Source organism: Cyanistes caeruleus, chromosome 1 (genome assembly GCF_971803275.1).
Source record: "Cyanistes caeruleus chromosome 1, bCyaCae1.hap1.1, whole genome shotgun sequence".
Taxonomy (NCBI): Eukaryota; Metazoa; Chordata; class Aves; order Passeriformes; family Paridae; genus Cyanistes; species Cyanistes caeruleus.
In genome coordinates, this window is record NC_141701.1 from 108,243,611 (window position 1) to 108,266,555 (window position 22,945).

The 22,945-nt window shown below is 40.0% G+C and overlaps 2 long non-coding RNA genes across 2 annotated transcripts in view; both read left to right on the forward strand.

The window, feature by feature from the left end:
- Positions 1-22,945, forward strand: part of LOC147655812 (uncharacterized) — a 94,712-nt gene that overhangs the window by 47,933 nt on the left and 23,834 nt on the right. The gene's annotated exons all lie outside the window — the stretch shown is intronic.
- Positions 8,497-22,500, forward strand: LOC147655813 (uncharacterized). Its single transcript, XR_015275722.1, has 8 exons — positions 8,497-8,639; positions 9,680-9,789; positions 10,634-10,765; positions 11,912-12,063; positions 18,032-18,128; positions 18,604-18,715; positions 20,963-21,107; positions 22,246-22,500. It is a non-coding gene; the product is annotated as an uncharacterized LOC147655813 (long non-coding RNA).

Consider the following 22,945-nt stretch of genomic DNA (forward strand, 5'->3'; position numbering starts at 1 on the left):
AACAAATAGATATGGGAGCACATCCATTGATTTTACTAAGAGCTAAATCATGCCTTGCAGCAAGGCTGCTGAACTTAGCACAGCCTGGGAGTGAAGAGGCACTAACAAACACCTTGCTTCTGAAAGAGGAAGAAAAACTTATCTGTAACCAGACAAAATTCTAATTAAAATAGTAACAAAGTGAGTTGCAGCTTTTTCAGACATCTTTAAGCGACAAGATGTTAAACTCTCTATTTGTCAGTATGGAATACAAATCAAAATTAAATGCCCTTATGGCAGGACAGTGTGCACTGACAAACAGCTAGGCTGGAATTCAATTTTCAGTGAGGTATTGCCAAGGGAAAAAAAAAAATAGAGATGCTATTTCAGGCAGGAATTTAGCCAGTATATTTAAGTTAGCAGCCTCAAGGCTTAGAAAAATCATGTTAGGCTGGTGAAATATGGCCTAAAAATTTGCTTATACAGTTAACCATAGTTGTCTTAAATGCAATATGACCTGCAAAGAAAATTTTTAGCTGTGAAAGACATCAAGTGGTATAACTTCCTCCAGATGCAAATTTTAAAGTGTAATGAGAACAAATTGGGATTTGGTGAGCTGGCAATCTGTGCTCCAAGCCCAGGAAGCCACCCATATCCTAGGCTGCATGGAAATGAGTGAAGATCAGCACGTCAAGGGAGGTGATTCTGTCCCTCTACTCCATTTTTGTGAGACACCACCTGGAACACTACACCCATAGCAGGAAGGATGGAGACCAGTTAGAATGAGCACAGGGGAGAGTGCTGGAGATCCTCAGGGAGCTGCAGCACCTCTGCTATGATGGCAGGCTGGATAGAGAACGTATAATGATCTGATGAGGAAGAGGTGCCCCTGCCTGAATTAAGGTGCAAAAGAGATAATACGATGACAACATAAAAATTTTAATTTATGAGAAATGTGATGTACAGATATGAAAAGAAATAGAAAAGAGGTCCCAGAGAGACAACAAGAGAGCACAAGGCAATCAGATGGAGAACTAGATGATCTTTAAAGCCTGTTGTGGTGTCTTTTCTTCTAATAAGTTTGAAGTCCTTATAGAAGTAGTTTGTTCTGTTACCCCTCTGCTTTGTTGGTTTAACCCAAAGTTATCTCCTCCCTTACACTGCCCATCATTGTATCCCAACCCCTTTTTCCAGTACCTTCCCTATCAATCTTATAAAGCCTGTCCCTTGTTCCCGAATGTTCCCTGTCAGTCCTCCCTTATGCCAACCCCCTGCTTGGACATCCTCTTTGAAAATCCCCTAATCCTTAATGCCCCATTGGTCCACGTGACCTATTCCCCTCCCCATGTTTTTCCCATTGGTTGATTCATTGTAAGATCCCACCTTGTACTCATCCCAAAGATAGCCCTGATTGGTTTTGTATCCTCCCCTTGATCCTCCCCCGTACAGAAGTCAATGTACCGTTGTATTCTGTGTCTTTTGTCCCTGGGCCCTTCAGAGATTAATCTTTTCCCTGAAACCCGTACAGAGGACCTTCCCCTCATTCTTGCCTCCACACTGTGCCTGACAGCTATAAAATGCTGTAGAGCATTGTTCCAAGCTGCACCTCGGGTCATCCTGCTCCCAAGGTGTGTCCCACTCGCGGTGTGGAGCTGAGGAAGAGCTAGCTGGCTCCTACACTGCGTCAAAAGCCGTTACAGAGCCAAAAAATTCCATGATTCTGGTGTATGTGTGGATGTGTACATTAAATCGATATTACTATTTATATTATTATCATTAAAATTATTTATTCACGACTATTATTATTTCATCTTCTTATCATCTACTTCTTCTTCTTCTTCTTCCTATTCCTAGACTTACTATTTACTACTACTATGACAATTTCTTCCTCTAACTCTTCCTACTCTTCTTATTCTTATTTTTCTTACTCTTCTTATTTTCCTTAATCTGCTTACTCTTCTTACTCTTCTAACTCTACTAACTCGACTAACTCTTCTAATTCTTCTTGCTCTTCTTACTCTACTTCTTGCTAGACTTATGCTTATTTACTACTGCTACAGTTTCTTCTTTTATATTCTTCATATTCTTCTTAATCTTTCTAACTGCTCCTACTAAATCTTCTTCTCCTCTTCTTCTTTACTTTTCTTTTCTAAATCTTCTACTTTATCCTCTTCCTCTTCCCAGGGCCAGCCGGCATCCATGGGGCCTGTCGTGGTGCCAGCAGCGGGCACTAATCCTCAGCTGTGGTGCCCGGCAGGGCCAGCGGAACAGGCTGTGCAGTGCCCGCAGTGTCCGTCTGAAGAGGGAGGGACGTTTCTTGTGGGGGCCCAGCTGCCAGCCCAGGGCCTGAGCTTCCACATGGGGAGGCGAGGCACCCAGTGGCCCTTGAGGGCACAGCTCAAGTGGCTGGTTCTCAACCCAGGCCTCCCGAGGGACGGGCACTGGCAGCCCGTGTCCTACAAAACCTCCCAGTATTTGCTCTCTGACTTCTTCTAAGAGCTCAAAGAGGCTCACTCTATCTCACTCCTCATCCTCGCGCAGCAGGGACTTGTCCCCGCTGCTGTGGCTGCTCACACTTTGCCAGCTGTCCTCTTCCAGCTCTTTGTCACTGGCATCTTCCCAGTGTGACTGCAAGGGGGGTCAGTTACCATTCCCTTTAGGCACGGCCTGCCGATGGAGTCTTCCTCGTGGGAAAGTTCTTGGCCAATGGACTCTTCCCAGTCGGACGCTTCGTGGAAAGTACCGACTTCCTGGTGCCACAGCTCTTGCTCGCTGTATTCTTCCCAGTCAGAGAGTGTTGGGGACCTAGCGACTTCTCTGTGGGAAAGCCTTTGCTCCAAGCATTCTTCCCAGTCAGAACATTCTTCATAGCTCCAGGCTGCTGGCAGGGACAGCTGTTCCTCCTTGCATTCGTCCCAGTCGGAGAGCTCTTGCTCACTGCAGGCTTCCCCTTGGGACAGGTCCTCGTAGCTACGGGCATCTGCTTGGAGCAGCTGTGTGACTTCCTCATCTTTGCACTGGGAAAACTTAAGCTTCCAAGTCAATAGTCCCTCCTCACTCTCTTGCTGTGCCGGGACTGACACCCTCTCTGTCTCCTCCTCCAGCTGTTGTCTGAGGGGCTGGGATGGCAGTGGGCTGGCTAAGGGGCTGGGAGGGCAGCTTGGACTGCGTGGGACAGCGATTGGGACCAATTCCCTTTCTCCTGGAGCTGCTGCTAGTAATTCCACAGCCATGCTTTGCTCCATATCCCTCTGCTCCTCTGGCTGCTGGCCGGATTCCTGGCCCTCAAGGAAAGCCTGGCTCATGATTTCAGAGCTCATGTGTTGGTCTAAGTCCATGTGAGCCTGGCTGCAGCTTGGGCTGGAAGCAGGGGCAGAGATCGGGGCTCACCTTGTCCTTCTGTGTCTGGCACGTCCTCTAGCGCACAGATCCCAGGAGCTGCTTCCTTCTGACACAGCGTCTCTCACGGGACTGGGCACCCCAGGCTTCTGTATCCCCTGGCTACCACCTGGTAGGCAGGGTGTGGCTCTGCCGTGTCACAACGGCCTCGGGGCACCACCACTGTTCTGTATCCCTGAGGGCCCTGACACATCACGCCTGTGTCACAGAGCGCCACGCCTGCACCCCTGCAACAGCTGAACCCTCTGAAAGTGTCACAGAGCCACTCTTGGACTTGTGGGCTTCTAGCCCCTTGTTATAATTTGGTCACTAAAATGATCCAAAATGCCTCTGCCCAAATTAAGGTGCAAATGACATCATACACCCGAGACAATAGTGTGTCGCCCTGAAAACTAGAGCCCACTGATAATGTTTTCATAGTTTTAGTTACTTTCCCATGAAAGTTCTATAGACATCAATTGTTTATGGCATTCCTTCTAAGGAACGTCTTTTGATGGATGTTTTGCATGACCAGTGTGTTTGGAAATGTGTTAACTTAGTTATCCAATCCCTGGTCATTGTCGAGAATCTATAAATACTGGAGTCAGAGAATAAAGTTTCTTCTTTCCTGTTCTAACACTGAGAGGCGTTTGTGTGAATCATTTAGTGTCCTTTACCAGCAACAGTATGGGTTTTCATGAACAGGAAATGATTGAGAAACACAGACAGAGAGAGACAGTGATAGAGACAGATTAAGTGGAAAACCTCACCACTCTGTGAATGCCAGTGGCATCCCGTTGATGCTGTCCATCACGCCTTCTTGGTGGTGAGGGTTCCCTGCAAAGCTAGAGTTGAGTGACTGACGTACATTGGGGTCAGGCGGGAATGCCCAGGTACCTCCCATGGCAGGGGCCAAGGCTGACCCAGCCTCTTGCAACAGCCTCTGGATCTGTTGCATCCCTTTGCATCCCGTGCAAAGAAATGTGAGGTAGAGAGTAAGAAAGAAATAGGAGAGAGGTCTCAGAGAGACAGCAAGAGAGCAGAAGGTAATCAGATGGAGAACTAGATGATCTTTTTGGCCGTTTCAAAGCCAAACGATTCTGTGATTGTAGATGGTGTGCGGATGTGTATCTTTACATGATATTACTATTAATATTATTGTCATTAAAATTATTTTATTTAATAACTACTTCTACTATTTCATCTTCTTTGTCTTCTTGTTCTTCTTCTTCTTATTCCTAGGCTTATTATTATTTACTACTATTACAATTTCTTCTTATCCTTCTTATCCTTCTTATCGTTCTTCTTTTTATCCTTCTATTGTTCTTATTCTTCATATTCATCTTTTTCTTTGACTTGTAATTTTTATTTACTACTACTACTACTATCTTCTTACTCTTCTTATATTTCTTAGACTTCTTATGTTTCCTATTCTGCTTCTCCTTCTTCGTCTCTTCCTCCTCTGGACTCTTCCCAGTGTGAAGCTTCTTGGTGGCTCTAGGGTAGGGAAGTAAGCCCTCTTCGTAGAAAACTAATTTTTCATCAAGCCATCCTGTACTCCATTTCATATTTCATGGTTTTTTTTTCATTTTAGATTCACAGCTACTGAAATAGAAAACTAGCTCTAAGAAAGCCTTTCCAATCTGTTGCTCCTTTGTAGATCTAAAAATTAAATAAGTGATAGTACTTTGACTTTTTAATTTTTTCAAGAAACAGCTTAGAGCCAACATCTCTAATCACATGGAGTGAGACTGTGGCTCACCTTAGAAAAAATTCCACTGCATCTTATCCTGGTGTTGCTGGCCTAGACTGAATCATGTAATTTCATCAAAGCCTAGTTTGTCATGGCTATGAGGTGTCATAATCTGGAGCATAAATTAACAGGTTTTGTATTTTTAATTTTTCCTTAGTTTTCTACAGCATCTCCTTTCTTCAGCACGTTATGCATCATCCTGCATAAGGATATGTTATTCTTAGGGGCTGGACAATTCATTGATGGAAAAGCAGTTTTTATTTAGAACTTGGAAATCAGCAGTTTCTTGCCCTGTATCAGGTAAAATGCTCTTTCATGAAGAACAGATTAAAAAAGCTCTGTGAATTTTGTCTCGTGTTTTGCATATAAAGCCAAAACTCAGCTTCACAGAACAGCTGTTCTCAAAGCTCTGTACAGGGCTTCATGGCAATGCAAATTCCTGTAAAATTGACTGTTATTTTCACTCCACAAATACAAAACACTGGCCTCCATTAACACAGCAGTTTGCAAGTAGGTCAGCCACATTATGCAAAAGCCACATAAGTTTAAAGAATGAAAAAGCCGTAACCAAACTTAATTGATTTATCATTTAAGTCCGTATCGTTGTAGCATATAAACACATCTTGAAAATACTAATACACAGGAAAATATTACTTCTATAATCCAAACTGTTTGATCTAGGGACTTATTCCACTGACAGTGCTGATGTACCATCCAATGGGTTTCTCCTAAATATTTACTGGTAAGATCTGTTCACTTAGCCCTCTGCACTGCTATATGCTCTCTTCTGGTTCTGTAAGACAGCTTTGGATTGGTTTGCCTAGGTGTAAAAATAAAAATTTCTGGTTTAAACATTCTTCAGTTTCATCTTCACAAATTATCTGAAAAACTCTATGAAAATTCTACATTTCTCAGTGAACTGATGCCTCAGAGAGCAAGACAGGTCAGTCATTCAGGGAAATGTTATGGTTGAAGCTATTGCTGTAGAGTTAAGTAAATTGTTTGCTGCCCTTTTGCTTTCATTCATAACCCTTTTTGCTGTAGTATTTTTAGCTCATCTAATTTCTATATTTAGATGTGTTTATGAAAATGGAGATTTAATGTGATAAACCTCAGAAATTCTACTGTCATCTGCCTGGTAAAAATAGGTCTCTAGGGAGTATCAAATCTGTTACTGACCTTCAGTCTAATTGCATCTGTCAGGCTTTCAATCTGCGGAAAGTGCTTGGAGCAAGATTTTAACTATTATGTTTTTTCCTTGTCTGTGCTGAGTTTTGTCTTTTTTTGGAGTTCCCCAAAAGGGCTACATAGAAAAGAGATAGGAACCTGATGGGAATGGTGTTGGATCTCATGAAAACCAATACTGGTGAAGAAAATCAGTTTCTTAAATCTGTTGTGCTTAAGTTTTTGAGCGAGCATAAAACTTCAGCACTCTTAAAGAGGCAGCTGAAGGCCAAGCTGTGCAGCTTTGGGAAGCGAGCAGAGTGTAAGTTGCTGGTTAGACTGGAAAGTTTTTTCAGCTGTATCTATATAGAGAAAGTGGGTAACCCCCTCCTGCCTTTTCCTAGTGTTAAGGATCCCATGAAACACTAGAACTAGTGACCTCCAACTTTTATCTTGTGCAAGATAAGCAATGTCAGCAGTACTCTCTGCATCAGCCACCAGCTCTTCTTCAGTCTGTAGTACATCTGCAAAGACAGCTGGACACATCTTAAGGTAATCTCTAGATCCCCAAGTAAATTAATCCAATGGATAATTACCATCATAGTCCAGAGTCCATAAATGCCAATTCACTTCGGCTCAGATGCAACCAGTTGATCTTGTATCTTTTTTTTTTTCCTGACACTGATCTATGCTCAAAAATCTTTTCTATAGGTAAGCAATTTAGACCATTGTTTCATGTTCCAATTGAGATTTTAAAACTTTCTCTGGTTTTCTGTACTTTTTAATGTTCAGTCAATTAATTTTCCACTGCCTTCACAGCTACTTTTGAACCCTTGGAAATCTTAAAACTAATGTTATTTTCCACTTTTTAATAAAAGTTCAAGTGCAGAAGACTCTCTTAGACTATACTTTAGCTGACTGCATTTCAACTGCCTCTAAACTAGCTATATGCAAAAAGATTGAGAAATAAAAATATTTGCTACATGTGCTTTTGTTCCCAGATATTTCAAGTAAGAGCAAGGTTCTTGCGAAGGTGTTTTACTAAAAATTATAAAGGACATCCTTCATGCTGTGCTGTCTACTTCTGCTGCTTGTGTTTTGCTTTTTCTTTTCCTGACTCCCTACTTTTATGGTGCTTCTGTGAAAAAAAAATTTGGGGTTTTTGCTTCAGACTTTTGTGGATCAGAGTAAATTCTGGACAACCTCGGGAGATGGCAAGAATAAATTCGACCCATGAATGAAATTGTATTCTGATTACTCTTGCTGTTTCCCCCTTTAATTTTAGATTTGCTCCAAAGTCTTTCACTGTACAGATGAAAAAAGATCCTGCTCCTTATTTATACTGCAGTAAAAGTTAATTCAATTAATGCACCATGTTACAAAACTTTATTTTATTTAGTTTGAAGTATGAAACACTCCTTAGATCCATGCAGGTGCACCCCACTGTGGTCACAGAACAAAGCAGAAATGGGAGACTCAAAGAAAAGAACCCAAGAAGCAACAGGATGGAACTAGGCAAAGATGGTGTTCTGACATGGCAGGAAGTCGAGTCTGGAAGAAGACTGGCTGTGTGGCTATGACTGACATGGCTTTTTTCACTTATCTTAGCTCTAGCTGTCTCCAGGGACGAAGGATATAATTTCTCTGCTTGTGTCAGCTGTGTCCTGTGATGAATATGTTGACATTGGCTGGAAATGGCTGTGTCTGGCACAGGGTAACCCTGGTCTTTTCTCCAAGAAGCCACCCCTACAGCCCTCCCACTGCCAGCATCAGGCCATCTACACCCATTGCCTAGACTAAATCAAAGGAAAAAGATCATCAGGGCTTCAAAGCCCAGTGCCTGAATAGAATCAGGAAATCATAAAATGGCTTGGGTTGGAAGGGATCTTAAAGATCATCCAGTTCCAAACCCCTGACCTGGGCAGGGATACCTTCCACCAGATCTGGTTGCTCAGAGTCCCATCCAACCTGGCCTTGAACACTGCCGGGGATGTGGCATCTACAACTTCTCTAGGCAACCTGTTCCAGTGCCTCACCACCCACACAGTGAAGAATTTTTTCCTAATATCTAATCTAAACCTACTCTCTTTCAGTTTGAAGCCATTCCACCTTGACCCATCACTACATGCCCTTGTGCTTAGATCCTCTTCATTTTCCTTGTAGGCTCCCTTTGGATGCTGGAAGGCTGCAATGAGGTCACTCCTAAGTCTTCTCTTTTCCAGCTTAAACAAACACAAGTTTCTCAGCCTTTCTGCATGGGAGAGGTGCTCCACCCCTCTGACCATCTTGGTGGCTTCCTCTGGACTCACTCCATGCTGGTGTTCCTCCTGTGCTGGGGACTGAAGAGCTGGATACAGCACTCCAGGTGGGTCTAAGCCTTCTTGTGATACCAGGTTCAAAAAACCTGTTTTATGTTCTCCCTTTGTAGTAAAAACTCCAGTAGCAACTCAGTGCAACTGTTCCATCGGCCTCAAGACTGAATTTGTTTGAGATATAATGTCCATCAAACTATGGGCACTGTCCTCAAGGTGTTTTATCTAGAGAGGCTTCTTTTTGACATTTTGTTGATTTGGTAGAAGAGTGCATGGGGAGAAGGGAAAGATCAGTTGTGATGTATCAGGCTACTTCACCAGAGTGTTTGGCAGAGTATTTGTCTTAGAAACATTTACAATCTGTTTAGCTTTGAAAGGAAGGCAGAGGAAAATAACCTTCTGAAAGTTTTGCCCTTGTAAATGTTCCAAAGTGCCCTTCAGAAAGTTTTTACTGAACATATACCAAGTTTCTAGCTGATATCAGCTACTCATTAGTACCCAGGAGAGATGGCAAATGCTTTGCACCCTCTCAGATCTTGTAGCAGTTTGAACACTGTTATGCTTACCATACACACCCTTCTCAGTGTCATTCTTGATGGGAACAGAGTTGATGTCTGATTCACCAATCAGAACTGCTTTGCTAAATGGTCTGCCTTTGTGGTAGAGAATTGTATAAAAGAGAACTCTCAGTGTTTGCTATCAATAACGCAGTCTCTTCTAAGGGATTCAGTGTCTCTGAGTTTTGAATCTTCTTGTTTTTCAGTTTTTTCTCCAATTTCAATTCTCTATTTGGAGTAAAATGCAGAACCTTTCTAATATTTTTCATAGGTATTGCTATCTGAGTTAACTGAGTATTCCAAATCTAGTTATAGTTATAAATGTGGTTTAATTAAAATTTTCTTCCTTTTAGACATTTTCTCTTTGACTACAGGTAGAAAGTAAATGCAGTAGATGCCTTTGCAGCTGGATTTAATTTGAGGAATTTTGAACTGACCCATCTGCCACCTTCTGTTTTATTGCTGTTACTGTTTGGTGCTCAGCAATCAATTAGCTGTCAACAAAAGACCTGCTTCAGTCTCTCTTTTTTCCCCAGAGCCATGCACAGCAACAAGACCTTCTCTGTGTCAAACCTGGGCAGTTTGAGAATTCATCTCAGCTATATTTATCCACAGATTAGCTAGGAGTAGTACCACTGTGCAGAAGGTAATCCATTTGATGTCCTTTTAATGATAGGAGAAATCAGTCATTAGAAGTGTTCATTTCTCTTCTATGGATGACAAATGAGTTTCTAAAAGGGTCATCAGCTTCAGGCTCAGCCCTTCAATACCTGAAAGTGGGTGAAATGAACCCACACTTGGGAATTTCTCTCTTCTCACCTTTGAGAAGGTGAATCCAAAATGGCACAAGCTACAATGGCACAGCAGGTTGCATAGCAGAATCTGAAGAGAGAAATGGTGAAGGCAGGATTGATGAAGGAGAGGCAGACTAGAGAAAATAAATGAAAAGTCATAATGCGAGCATGGGAAGAAAAAAAATTGAAATGAAAGTGGGTTTTTTACTATATTAAGGAAAATAGAAAAGAGGAAAAAAATTTATGAGAACAGAATTGAATAGTTAATTTGCTTTAGAAACTTTTGAGATGCAGTAATTACTTCCAAAATACACCTGGAGGGAAAAAAAAATTAAAACTGTAGTGCCTTTAGCTTGAAGAGTTGCTGCTTTACAGGAACTTGTTCTTTAGTATAATTCAACCTAATGAGATAGCGCCAAGTGTAGCTTCAAGTAGAATTTGGTTTATTATTTCCCTAGTTATTGGCTAAGAAAATTGAATGTGGGGAAAGAATCCCATTCATCACCATCCTTATGATTTGTACGACAAATTGCCAATTAAAGTGTGGCAGGGGAATAAAGAACATTTCCATGCTTTCCAAAGAATGTCCATTCTACTTATATTCAGTGACTCAAATTCAGCAACACAGTTTATTCCTGTTGGTGGCACTGCATAGGATGCAAATCAACATGGAATTTGACTTTTACTAATCTTCAGGTTCTGTGACAGGCTATAGCAAGTGTGCCTATACTGCCTATACCAAGGATGGCTTAAAAGCAGCTGGTTTGATACAGCTTGGAGTTGTACCAGCATGAAGTTCTGCTCTGCCTGACCACAGCATCACGTCAGGTGAGCTGAGCAGTCTGTGAGCTCTCTGCTGCTGCTATTGCACTGCTAGTGAAGATGTGAGTTAAAACTAGCTCATGTGAGAGATCAAGACAGAGCAATGACAAGTCTGTGCTGACATCAGCTGGGGGCAAGGCAGGGAAAGGTTCTGTTTAAGTGGGCAGTGGAGAAACAAATTCTGATTTCACTTTAGAGCTTCCCTGGCAAATTTCAGTAACACTATTGTTTCCAAAATGTAGTGTCATTTTCAACTAGCTAAAATCCAAACTCTCCAGTATAGTATCAGACCTCTCACAGTCATGAAAACATTTTTTCTCCTGTATCTTCCTGTAAATTAGTTTAGTGCTAGTATTCCTGTACTAAATATTAGACAGGGAGTGGAGAAAGGCCACATAAAAGAAGAGGAATACATAATTAAGTTCAGCTTTCACCAAGGAGTGGCCTAAGTCCACATTCCTGTGAGTTTAGTAGAAGTATGAAAGGCAGCATGGAGTTCCTCAAGGATGAAAAGTCAGAAAACATGATTTTTACCACCCAAACTCTAACTAACTGGGGTATCTTCATCTTGAACAGTATAAATATACACCTTAGTGACTCAAGTAATCAGACAGTTTTTCTGTATTAAAAATAATAACCTGAGTTGAAGAATCCTCTTATTTGAACATAATTTTCCCTTTATAGTGAGAAACCACTTTTCTTTTTCATGCAAACTACTCCTTCAGTTTAAAGGAGTTTAAAAGAGACAATAGCTGTTTAATTATGATTGTCTCACTCATTCCATACAGCTGGTAGGACCCAGTTCCACAGGTCACAGGCTATCCCTGCTCCTGGGGAACTTTTTCTATTCATTAATGGCATATATTTTTCCAGAGCTCCCCCCCTCTCAAGACCTCTTGATAAGACAGAGGAAGTAGTAGATAAGGTATTTGTGATCCTTCTTTTCTGTCAGGACTATCCCGTTTTCTAAGTATTCATATTACAGATTGCAACATTACCACTGAAAATTTGAAACTAATTTTTACAGGAAAATTATCAGGTTCAGCCTCATCTTAAAACACGTATATTCACACCACTATCCCACAACAAAAATATTTTCTTCCACCAAATGCCTGCAGAAGACATCAGCAAAATGAAATCTGTGTCTGTCAGTTCTTTCTTTTTACCCAGATTTAAGCAACAGCAAAACCAGACAAATATTATTCATTGTAGTGTATCTGTACCGCTACAGTCTTTAAAAGCTGAGTTCTGGATTTTAGTCCACTACCTTAAGGATCAGAATCCTGTATCTGTTCCATTCACAGGTAAGAATGCATTTTCTAATGTCTAATCAAGTCTCTTCCTCATAAAAACTGTATCCATGTATCTCATTATCCAGAGAGAGATGAGCCCCACAGCAGAACAGGCAGAAGAGGATTGCTCATACCCTTGAGTTTGTGAAATAAATTATGTTCAGTAAAATGATTTCTCATCCATCTGCTGCAAAGTGTAATACAGTGCAGCAGGAATTTGTTTAAAATTGTGCTCTCCTACTCAAACCATTCTGTTTGCCATAGTGCTGTTGTTATCCTTGCAGAAGGGATAGGGACGGGAGAATCTTGGTCTTCAGAAACAGTGTGGCTGGAGTAGTTAATAATCCCTTTACAATACAGAATATTACAAGTTATTTTAGATCAGCAAGTGAGAGCAAAGATAAGGCTGACCAAATACAAGAGCATTCAAAGAATGTGTGTGTGCTCTGTTCCTAATGCTTCTGAATTTGAATTGTGAAAAAAGGAGCTCTACACATTCAATCAAGGAGCTCACTCAAGATTTGTCAGGGAAGCTGCCAGGTGTAATCTTTTCCCTTGTTTTCAGAACCACTCTCATAAATTTTAGGCCTTGGCACTGTAACGTCTGGTTGGGTAAATTAGCAGTTCTTTTTCTCATTTAAGCCATTGGACCATTGTACATTCTAGTGGGATGCTTTTCTAAACAGATTTTACTGATTCATGCCATGAAGACAGAAATACTTGATTTTGCATCTGTGTGGCAGTGACCCCATTAGGTTTGCTGTAGATGGATGTTGGGACAAGGAACAGCCGGACAGCCTCACCAAGATTTTGAATAGGCTTGTCCCTGCACTCATCATCTGGTAATTCCAAGTTTTTGTCCAGAAAAACAGATGACTTGTGAGCTCCTGACACTTGGGTTGTTTCACTCTTCAGCCCTTTGTAATTTGCAGGCTCCAAAAATAATGTGAAAGGAGCAAATTCTTTGCTGCATTTAGGCTTAACTGAGTATAGCTGACAAAGGGACTTTCTGACACTTGGTTACCTCTTCCCAGTCCTGGTCCTTGTTCTGTTATTGTCCCTTCTCCTTTTTAAGCTCATGATAGAGAAGGACACATTCATAAACTGAGTGCAGATTTCTACCTTGCAGCTTTCTGAAGGAATTGCTTGATCTCTGCATCTTACTAAGGCAGTAGCTTGTATTTTGAAAAGCCTTTTCTGAGTACCCAAAAAGTCTTGTTTAATATGTCCAAGAGAGGCAGGTTGTAGAAAGCAGACTTTGAGAGAAAGGTCAAGGAGAAAATTATTTTGGTCTAAATCTAACTGAACTAAAAAATTTCTTGCATTTCTAAACTAGGGAAGAGAAACCAATGTCCAGCCCCCGAGGGAATTTCCCAATTTTTTTTTTGTTTGAGCACACTGCTTTTCTGTTCATATTACACAATCTGTCAGAAGTGACAGTGATTTTCTAGTGTTATTAACAACTTAGGAGGAAATTGAGGAGCTCAGTTTCAGGTTAAGCCCTGAAGAACAGTCATGTCTCTTCAAAGAAGAAGCAAAAACCAGTCAGTGATTTCATCAATATTCTAGCCACTTCAAGGATTTAGTTCTAGTGAACTCTTTGATTAATTTACCATGTAATGCACCTCTCTTCCTATTTACTAGTTACACCCAGTCAGTAATATTTCTAGAATGTTCTTTACACTGGAATATTTATGATGGTAACAGCTCCTGTTTCTGGAGTTATCCTCAGGGAATTTAGATGCCAGTGTAATGAGAAGGAGGAGCTCACTCTTGTTCATTGGCAGAGATATTTCATGTCTTTGATGCAGAAACTTCTGAAAGCACATAACCATTTCATGTTTTATTCCAGCTTCAGTAGGAAAGCAAGGAAAAAGTGGTTATGAATAGATGTAAAGTTAGGGATTGGCAGGTAAAAAAAAGAGCCTCAGAGCCCTAAGTCTGAAGCAAAGAAGAACATCTGAATAGCATTTGTAGATGAGGGTTTTCTTTGCCTATAGCTATCAAGTCTGGTACTTTCTACAACTATCTCCCTTAAAACACTTTTTCAAATGATGTGAAAAGGAGAAACCATAGCACTGGTTACTGCATACCTTAATAAAATCCTAAAGCTTCCAGCTCCTTAATGCTCAGTTTTATTTTTTGTGTAATTAATCTTTGGCAGCATTTCTTGGAAATGGGCACTGGAATAGCTATGCAACATATGCAAGTTACTTTAATTTAATTTCCAATTTTTGACATGTGCATTCATATTTAGTTATGTTAATTATAAGTTAGCATTCATTTCCTTTGATGACACGGAATGAGTTGAACTACTTTAAATTAGCACAACCTCTCAGAGTTCAGGGACACTACCCCTGAATTTTAGCACTATCTTCTCCAATGTTAATTGATGTAATCTCATTTAATTCAGGCCTCTATTAGAACTGATGCTGTCCTGTCCTGCATGATCTCTCTGTGCTGTTAGTAAAGTAAGATTTCTAGGGCACTTTCTTCAGAACAAACTGGAGAAGCTTAATCCTTGCAGGGAAAATGGAAATAGAGAAGGAAGTTGGGGCACCAGCAATTTATAATTTTTTGGTCTGTTTGTGGGTTTTTTATTTGTTTTCTGAGCTGTTTTAGGCTTTTTTTTTCCTTTTACTTTGTTTCCCCTGAGAACAACTTTGATTTTTTTTTTTTTATTTTTAAAGTAAATGGAAAGATTTTGTCCTGTTGAGAATGTATTAATTATCTTTCTCCATGAAATATTCCTGCCAGAACAAAGCTCCTGTTTTTTTAGGATGACATACAGTGGCTACTAAACATCCTACGTAATGTCCATCTGCTCTGGAATCAGTGTTTTTTTCTTTACTATATTCAGTAAATATCTAATTCTTTCTTACAGATATGGCATTGCCAGCTTTGTGAGTCCTGTTGTAGTTTTTACACATAAACAGGGGCATAGTTTATTTATGGGCAGTGGCTGATTTCAAAGTCTGTACATTACCAGTGCTGGGGAATTTAATGTATTTTGCAGGTGAAGGATGTTACTGAGCAGGTATACAGTGTAAGGTGGTTTTCATCAGCTCAGAGGCTGGGACATACTGATATCCAGGTGTTTGTAAGATAGATTACCTGTTGGTAGAATTGCCTGGTTAAGGTTTAGGGCTTAATGTGCCTCAGTGATCTCAGACCTAGGGGGAGGCTGACAAAGACTGACGAGAAGGATGAACCACTGCTGGTGGACACAAAAAATGCAGAACTCATGGGCCACAAGGACATTTGGCTGAACACCCAAGATAAGGAAGAAACCATTAAAGCCAACTCAGCAGCTGTGCTGAAATCAGCTCCAGCTGAAAAGGCAGGGGAGATTACAACCACTGCCTCACAAACCCCTGACTCAAGAAACCCACCAACCCAAGAGAAACACTGAACATGTGGCTTAATTAGCATGAGAAGAGATCATTTAACCTATAGAATATAGAATACTAGTTACTAAGAGAACTATGTAACTTCTAGCCAAGGAAACATTATTGTCTTTGTTTGCTAAAATATTTAAGTAGTGAAAGTTTTGATAATTGTGGTGCTGGCTTTGTGAATTTGGCATACAGCATTCCTTTCTGTGCAGAACTGTAAATAAATCAAATACCTCATCTCTGCATGGGGACTGGCCTTTTGCACACTGGCTGAAAGAACCCATTTTGGGACAACAATACTTGGGATATTCTGATTTTATTTTTTTTTTTCCCTATAAATTAAATAGACTACTTATGGTCATGAAAACTGCTCATGTTATTTGTCAATGTGTGCTATTAGAGCAATGGCCACTATTTCTGATGTGTAGCCTCTGGAGGCTTCTGGGTAGGTTCTAAATTGTAACTATTTTTCCTTTAAATTTTGGACCCATCTACACTGAGTTCAAGACCTTTTTCTAATGTATCATTTATGTTTCTTCTAAAATGATTTTGTTTTACCAAGATGTCACCAGCCTTTCAACATCATGAGTTTCTGCCATCATTTTTAACATCCTGGATACTTTTGTCCAGTACTAAATGATCCTATATCACTATTTACTCTAGGACTGCTTAATTTTCTGATCATCATGGATCAAAGCATTGGTGCCATTGACAACCTCTTCCATTTTAAAAATTTGTCATAAATTTCTATCATTGTCTAAAAGTTATGATTGTCATTTCATAGACTCTCAATCTGGCAATATAAATCTCTAATCTAAATTCTTAGTCAACTTTAATTCCATGAAAACAGGGTGTTGAAAAGCACTCAGTAAGCAACCTTCTCAAGGCATTATAAACTATAATAACAAAAACAACTTTGGTCATAGTACTCAAGTTATTCCTGATATAAAGCTGTATTCTATAAAGGATTTTGCTTTACTTCAAATATTTCCCTTGTGTCTACTGAACTGATTCTTTTTTATAATTTCCACCTGCTTGCCTAATGTGGAAATCAGATTCCTGATTGGTCTGGTTTTCCAGATCACACAGCAAGCTTTTTTTTTCTTTTTGAGATGGGTGTCCATCTATGAATGGCCTCTTCCCTTTTAATTAATTAAACTTGTCAAACATGTTAAACTTGGTTAAAAAACTGTGATTAATCTTATCCACACATCAATTTATTTTGTCTACAAAATTTGAGCAATGTACAGGAAAATGACAGCTCATCAGGCTGATGAGCATTAGAGGAGAAACTTAAAATTTTAATATATTCTGATTCAGTTTTGTGGGTTTGCCATATTTCCCCTTGGAATAAATCAGATATTTATGCAGCCACTTTTCTCCAGATGCTGCCCTTTGTTATTAATTTATTTTGCAATCTGTTTTTCACTGCTTTGGCAGAAATAACATGTTATTCTCATCTGTCTATTTAGGAATCCTTCTCTAACAAGCCTTTGATACATTTTTCTCTTTCCCTCCCTCCCTCCTTATTGACCTCTCAGTTCTCCCCTGTTTTATTGGATCATGTTTTTTTGTGTCTGGATTCCCAGAGATGGAAAAATGCAGATAATGCCTGAAAATACGAGTAGCCCCTTTGATCTCTTCTCTGGTTTGTTTAGAGCAAGGAACAGGTTGAAAATGAATATATTTGAGAGACATTACCAGCCTCTAAGACTCAAATCTTCCTTTTAAAATGGGCCCAAACCAAGAATTCAGGCTACTTCTTCAAAGCTGATTTGTCACTGGGCCAAAACAGAGCAGCAATTAAAATCTCATACAGATATGAGGAAGCTAGAGTAGACATTTTCATGTTCAGGGTTTGTACCTGCATGTTCAAAGCAAGGTGTGCAGTGTGTTGCTGTGCTCTTCCAGCACCTCACAGGCACCTCCCAGCTTTCCTCCCAGCTTCCTTACCCCTGAGGAAGGGAGCTTTGCGTGTTGCACGTTCCATCCCAGCCATGGAAGTGACAATGCTCAGATGAGCGTGTTGAGACACCTGCTAAAGGTGCTGCTGGCATCAGTGGGGTCGAGGATGTGTCCAGCTCCACCTTCAGACACATTCTGTCCAGAGCTGATGGCAGGACCCTGCTGTCCCTCATGCCAACAGGAACTGGCAGGGTGCTCACTGGAGCCAGGGCAGCTCCAGGGCATCTCTAGGAGAGCCAGGCCCTGAGCAAGCATGAGCTGTACACAGCAGCTGCCAAGGAGAGCAAATCCTCTCCAGTCTGCTTCAGTCCAACAACAGCAAGATTAATTAGGAGAAAAAAATCTGTATGAAATATTAAAGGGAGAGATAACTGTTATTGCAAAGCCAAAAGAATTTTTTACATTACTTTAAAAACAGTATTCACAGGTGTAAAACCCAATTTCTTTCCCTATGCATTAGAGCTATTTTATGCATGTAGCAATACACCTTCCATGACCACAGCTCATCCATTTTGTGCAATAAACTGCCCTCCTAAAGTGATGCAATCAGAACTGATTCTTTTTCCATAGGATACAACCAGTATTTGCAAGTCAGTACCACTAATTCATTCCTTCCACAGATGGTAATGGGGAAGCAGATCATAAAACACATCAGAGAATCCTTCCTCAAGAGAAGATAAAGCTTTGTAAAAACAGAACCTTTTATTCTGGGCTGTGGTGAGTGACAATTTTGAGGTGACATTAGGCTGCAGGCTGTGACCCTTTAGCCTTTAGATACTGTGTTCATGATGAATTGATATATTTCAAGTAATATCCTTCTTCCCTAAACCCAGACATAATAAACTATTTAAAGCAGGCCAGCACCTTTGAAAATCTTGCTTCCCTTTTGAAAACATACAGCCTTGTTTTCAAACTTTGTAAAAAGCCCCAAGAACTGAGGAATCTCCTGAGTTATTGCAGAATATCTGCAGAAATATTGTTCAAAGACTAATGCACACAGGAAATCACTAATTGCTGGGTAGCCTTTTGCTAGAAGCACCTAAAAGCTTCTAGACCTCTAAGAATGGCTAGAATCTCTCCGCTGTGCTCCAGCGAGTTTCCCCTTGAGCCTCTCCTGCACCTTTGCAAGTGCATTCATGCACAGAAAATTGACTACACTGAAAGATCTCTTTCCTAATATTTATCTTCTCAGGAAACAATTTGAGGTGTGCTAATGAGATAAGACCTGACAAACATGGATTTTTAATAGCGTCTTCAAAGAAAAATGGAAGTGTGTGCTAGAGCTCCTGAGAAATATAAGACAGGTATCACTGTGCATAGTTTGAGAGACGGAAACTGGGCAAGCACGTTATGGTCTGTACCTTCTGCCTCATGGAGAAGCATCTAGGACAGACTGTCCTCTGGGAACAGATGCCATTGTCACCTAACACCCTGAGCTCTGTTACCAGTGAAAAACTAAATGGAATCAAAAAAGGGATTAGTTCTTTCTAATGTCTATAAAGAGCTCTATCAAGTTTATGAGGTGTTACTACAGACAACAAAATTCATTGAGATACATCATCTCTTCATTTCCCTTTCAAGAAAAAGCTTTTTGATAAAAACCTTTCAGTTCAGTCATTAAATTGTTTCAAATGGCATACCTTAATCCTGCACCAGATATAATTGATCAGAAAGTACACAGAAAGCAAAGCTGTGCCAGCCTGTTTAAAAAAAAAAAAAAAAATTCCTGTCACAATATTGAAGAAATATTGTGCCACTCACAATATTGAAGAAAGTATTAAATTGAATCCTGAGCTTCCCATATCAATAAGGCAGCCACAATGCAGTACCATTGATCAACCTGTAATCCAGAATGAGGATTAAATTTACAACATGGCCTTCTCTTCCCGGCCCATTAATTCCACAATCATCAACTGTTTATGGCAGCCTAATGTCAACATGCATCTTGTGCAAGACAGCAAAGCAAATGGTCGAATGTCAATGAAGATTAGGGCAAGGACATACACTGCCTGGTGTTTACAAACATCTCATCAGGACATCTTTAAAAAAACAAAGCCAAACCCCACATTTTCAAATATAGATGTACACAGAATTACGGCTCTTGACGTCAGCAATCCATTCACAAGATAAAAATTCAGCTTTAAACTGCTCATTAAAAGCAAACAGTGTCATTCAGGGTTGCTGAAGGGACTTGAGCCAAACTGTCCAAAGCCATTAAGAAGTAAATACTGGCATATATTTTCTTTCCTTTTCAGACACTAAGATCTACAAATTGAATTATTTTATTTTGGCACTAGTCTTTAGCTTTATTATCTTCAAGTCCACCTGTGTGAAACAAGACTAAATTTTCTATGGATTTTCCAGTCTTCTATGTGTCCTGACAATCCTAGATAAAGTCTTTAGAGATAAACCAGAAAAAATCCCCAACAAACTTTTCTGCAGAGCAGATCTTCATGTGAATTGTCATATGGACAAAGAGGCTGACTATAAATCTAAGCACTGATGGTGCTGGAGTGTGTCTGTGTGTTGGTGTGCAAGTGTGCATAAGATGGCATTGTTACACAGAATGTACTGCTAAACTGAGGCCAAAAGGTCCAGGCTCTCCTGATACGTCATACCTTTGTACCTAATTAATGAGCACATGTAGGAATAAATAAGGATCGAAGTCAGGCTAGAATTACCATTAAAATGAAAAATTTTAAAAAGAGGGAGAATAGTTCTTTCAGTAAAGTATTAGAAATCTAAAGCTGTCCCTAAAGTTGTTAGCAGTTCTTTTTAAGGTCTGTAACTTTTGGTTCTCTGAACACTTTTAAGAAGTAGTGTGAGTTTTCTACATTTCCCATGTGTAACTTACCTTAGAAAATGTGTTTTCTAGAAAACCTGAGTTTGCTTTCCTCTTTGTGACTTATCTTTAGCCAGCCTTGTTTGCTGTATCTGTAATTATTTTTCTACTGGACCTTTTTGGTAAATTGGGTAATCAAAACTAGATAATGTATTAAAATATGGGGAAAAATATTTACCCTGTGGTATGCAACATTTTTTTCTTCTTGGTTCCTAACTCTGCATAGTCTACTTGCTTTTTGAACACCACAGAGAGTTTTTAAGATTAGTATTTTCTATCATTTCTTCGAAAGAGCTAATGCTTGTCCAGTAGAATTATAAAAGTAGTAAATTCAAAACAACTCAGAGAAATATGTTTAAACTAGAAGAATTTACACCTCTTTGACTGGGTCATTATTCAGAGTACAAAAGGAGAGAAAACATACCAGAATTAGAAATTCTTTTAATGAAAAAAAAAAAAAAAAAAAAAAAAAGGAATGACAAACATGAATGTTACAATAAAATTTTCCCCAAAAGAGAAATTCCCCCAGAGCAACAGCTCTCTGTAACTTCTTATGTTCTGTTGAATAAGATCCATTCTATTTCTGACATCCAGGTTTCCTGGAATTAAGAGGTATCTTTGTGTCAGCAGGGATGTAGTTGGAAGTGAAGTGATGTAGAAGAACAAAGTGTGAATGGTGATAGGTATTTTCCATTTCATTCCCTTTCAGCAGAAAAACACCCATGAAATCTGGAGGTCAAGTACAAGATAACAAGAAGTTTCTGAATGGAGCACCATGGGATATTTGCAGCAAATCATTCTAATCTCTGCTATAATCTAATTCATCATGGACAAGTAGTGTAGATAATAAAGAGGTAAAATTCAGTACAGACAGTACAATATAGAGACTTTGTACAGCAACTCTACAGTCATTATATAGTGCACTTTTTTTAAATATCTGTGTAATGTACGAAAAGATCCTTCTCAAGGCCAAGATTTTCTGTGGTCTGGAGGCTTATTTTGTGTGGAATGTGGGAATTGCAATCTGCACCCCTAAGGAAGTTGCATTTTTCTCCTGCAAAGAGTCCTTGTAACGTTCTCAGCACAGTCAGTGAGAGTTTCTTGGTGTCCTTGATCACATTCTGCAGTGATCCACCTTGCTCTCTGCCCATGGGGTGCCTACCCAGTTACTCCCCTGTTGTGTCAGTGCCTCAGTCACGTGCTGCTCTGTAGATGAGATGAATGTAGCTGTACACAGCTGTGCTTTCAGGAAGCTTGCAGATAAGAATGAACAATCAAAATCAGCAGCAAAATAAATGGATTGTAGTAGAAGCACATAGGCCTTGCTGAAATCTCATTGAAGTTTTTTTCAGAATTGGCTTCTCTTTCAAAGCAGGCTCCCAACCCATTCATTTTTATTATATTCTCCTGCTTGGTTTATTCACCCTTAAATAAAATTAAAAAGTATAAGAAAGAAATAATGTTAGCAACACTGTAGATCTTTCTGCTAGGTAAGTCTAATAAGAATCATGTTTGCAATTTTCCCCAAAGCCAAAGAAATCTGTTTGACAGCGGTATTATCAGCAGTTAGGGACAGCAATATCTCTGTCAAATGCTTGTGGGTTGTTTTTTTTTAATATTTAAACAGACTGCAGATTCCAAAAGAATGAAAATGAACTGCATCTGTGCCCAGGGTGCATAGACAGGTTCTGGGACTGGCACTCCACCTCTGTGGAGTGTCTGCAGTTTCAGATGGATTTATATTTGGCCATGAGTATTGCTTGACAGGCACATGAGTATAAATGAAAAAAAAAAAAGGGAGTTCTCTCTCTGCAGGGCCAGCAAAGGATTTGCCACCTGAAAGCATTGTTATTTTCTCAAGCTGTTTGTTTTGGGGGAGGTTTGGAAACCTGCAGTGTTTCAGCAGTGCTGCTTCCTCTCGAGAGGCTGCTAACAAATGACCCAAAGCAGAAACTGTTAGAATTCCTGAGTTGTTTCTGCTTTCCTGGACAGATACTGAAGTGGATCTAATCCCACCGTGTGCTGTTTGTATAAGCAGTGCCATTGATGCAAACAGAGCATGTGCAAGAGCAGAGGTGAGCAGAGGTCCAGAAGAACGTGTCTCTCCTGCCAGATCACAGGCTAGTGGCTGAGGCTCTGGAATTACTGAGGTTGTAGCCTCTTTCCTTCCCAGCTTTGGTTTCTTTATTCAGTTTGTTTGACAGAAGAATAAACACGAGGGCTGTTTCTGGCAACGGTCCAAGAACATGAGGTGGATGCAGAGGGAGTTTCTGTTCTCCCAAAATGTCTGCTGAATGTAAGAGCAATTCCTCAGTATGATGATTTAATCATGAGTTGATTGCTGTTATTAATCTCCATTAAGGTAATAATTTCCAAAGGGATCAATTGGTGATAAATCTCCATTGACTTCAAAGACAGCAGAGTAGTCATTCTCTTGAAAATCTAGACCTCACCTAAGAGGTTAAAAATGGTCAAATTAGCAATTTGATGTTGTCTTTTCTGAAAAACTGATTTCAGATTAACCTAATTTCAATGAGATTGAACTCTTTCTCCAGGAAAGACCTCCATTATGACGGGACATACATTCACATACAGATACTCATACACACAGGTGTATGCTCTGCATTCAGAAGCCGCAGTTGCCTATAATACAGGAATGATTCCAGTGAGACAGTGAGGTCCAAGAAGAAGA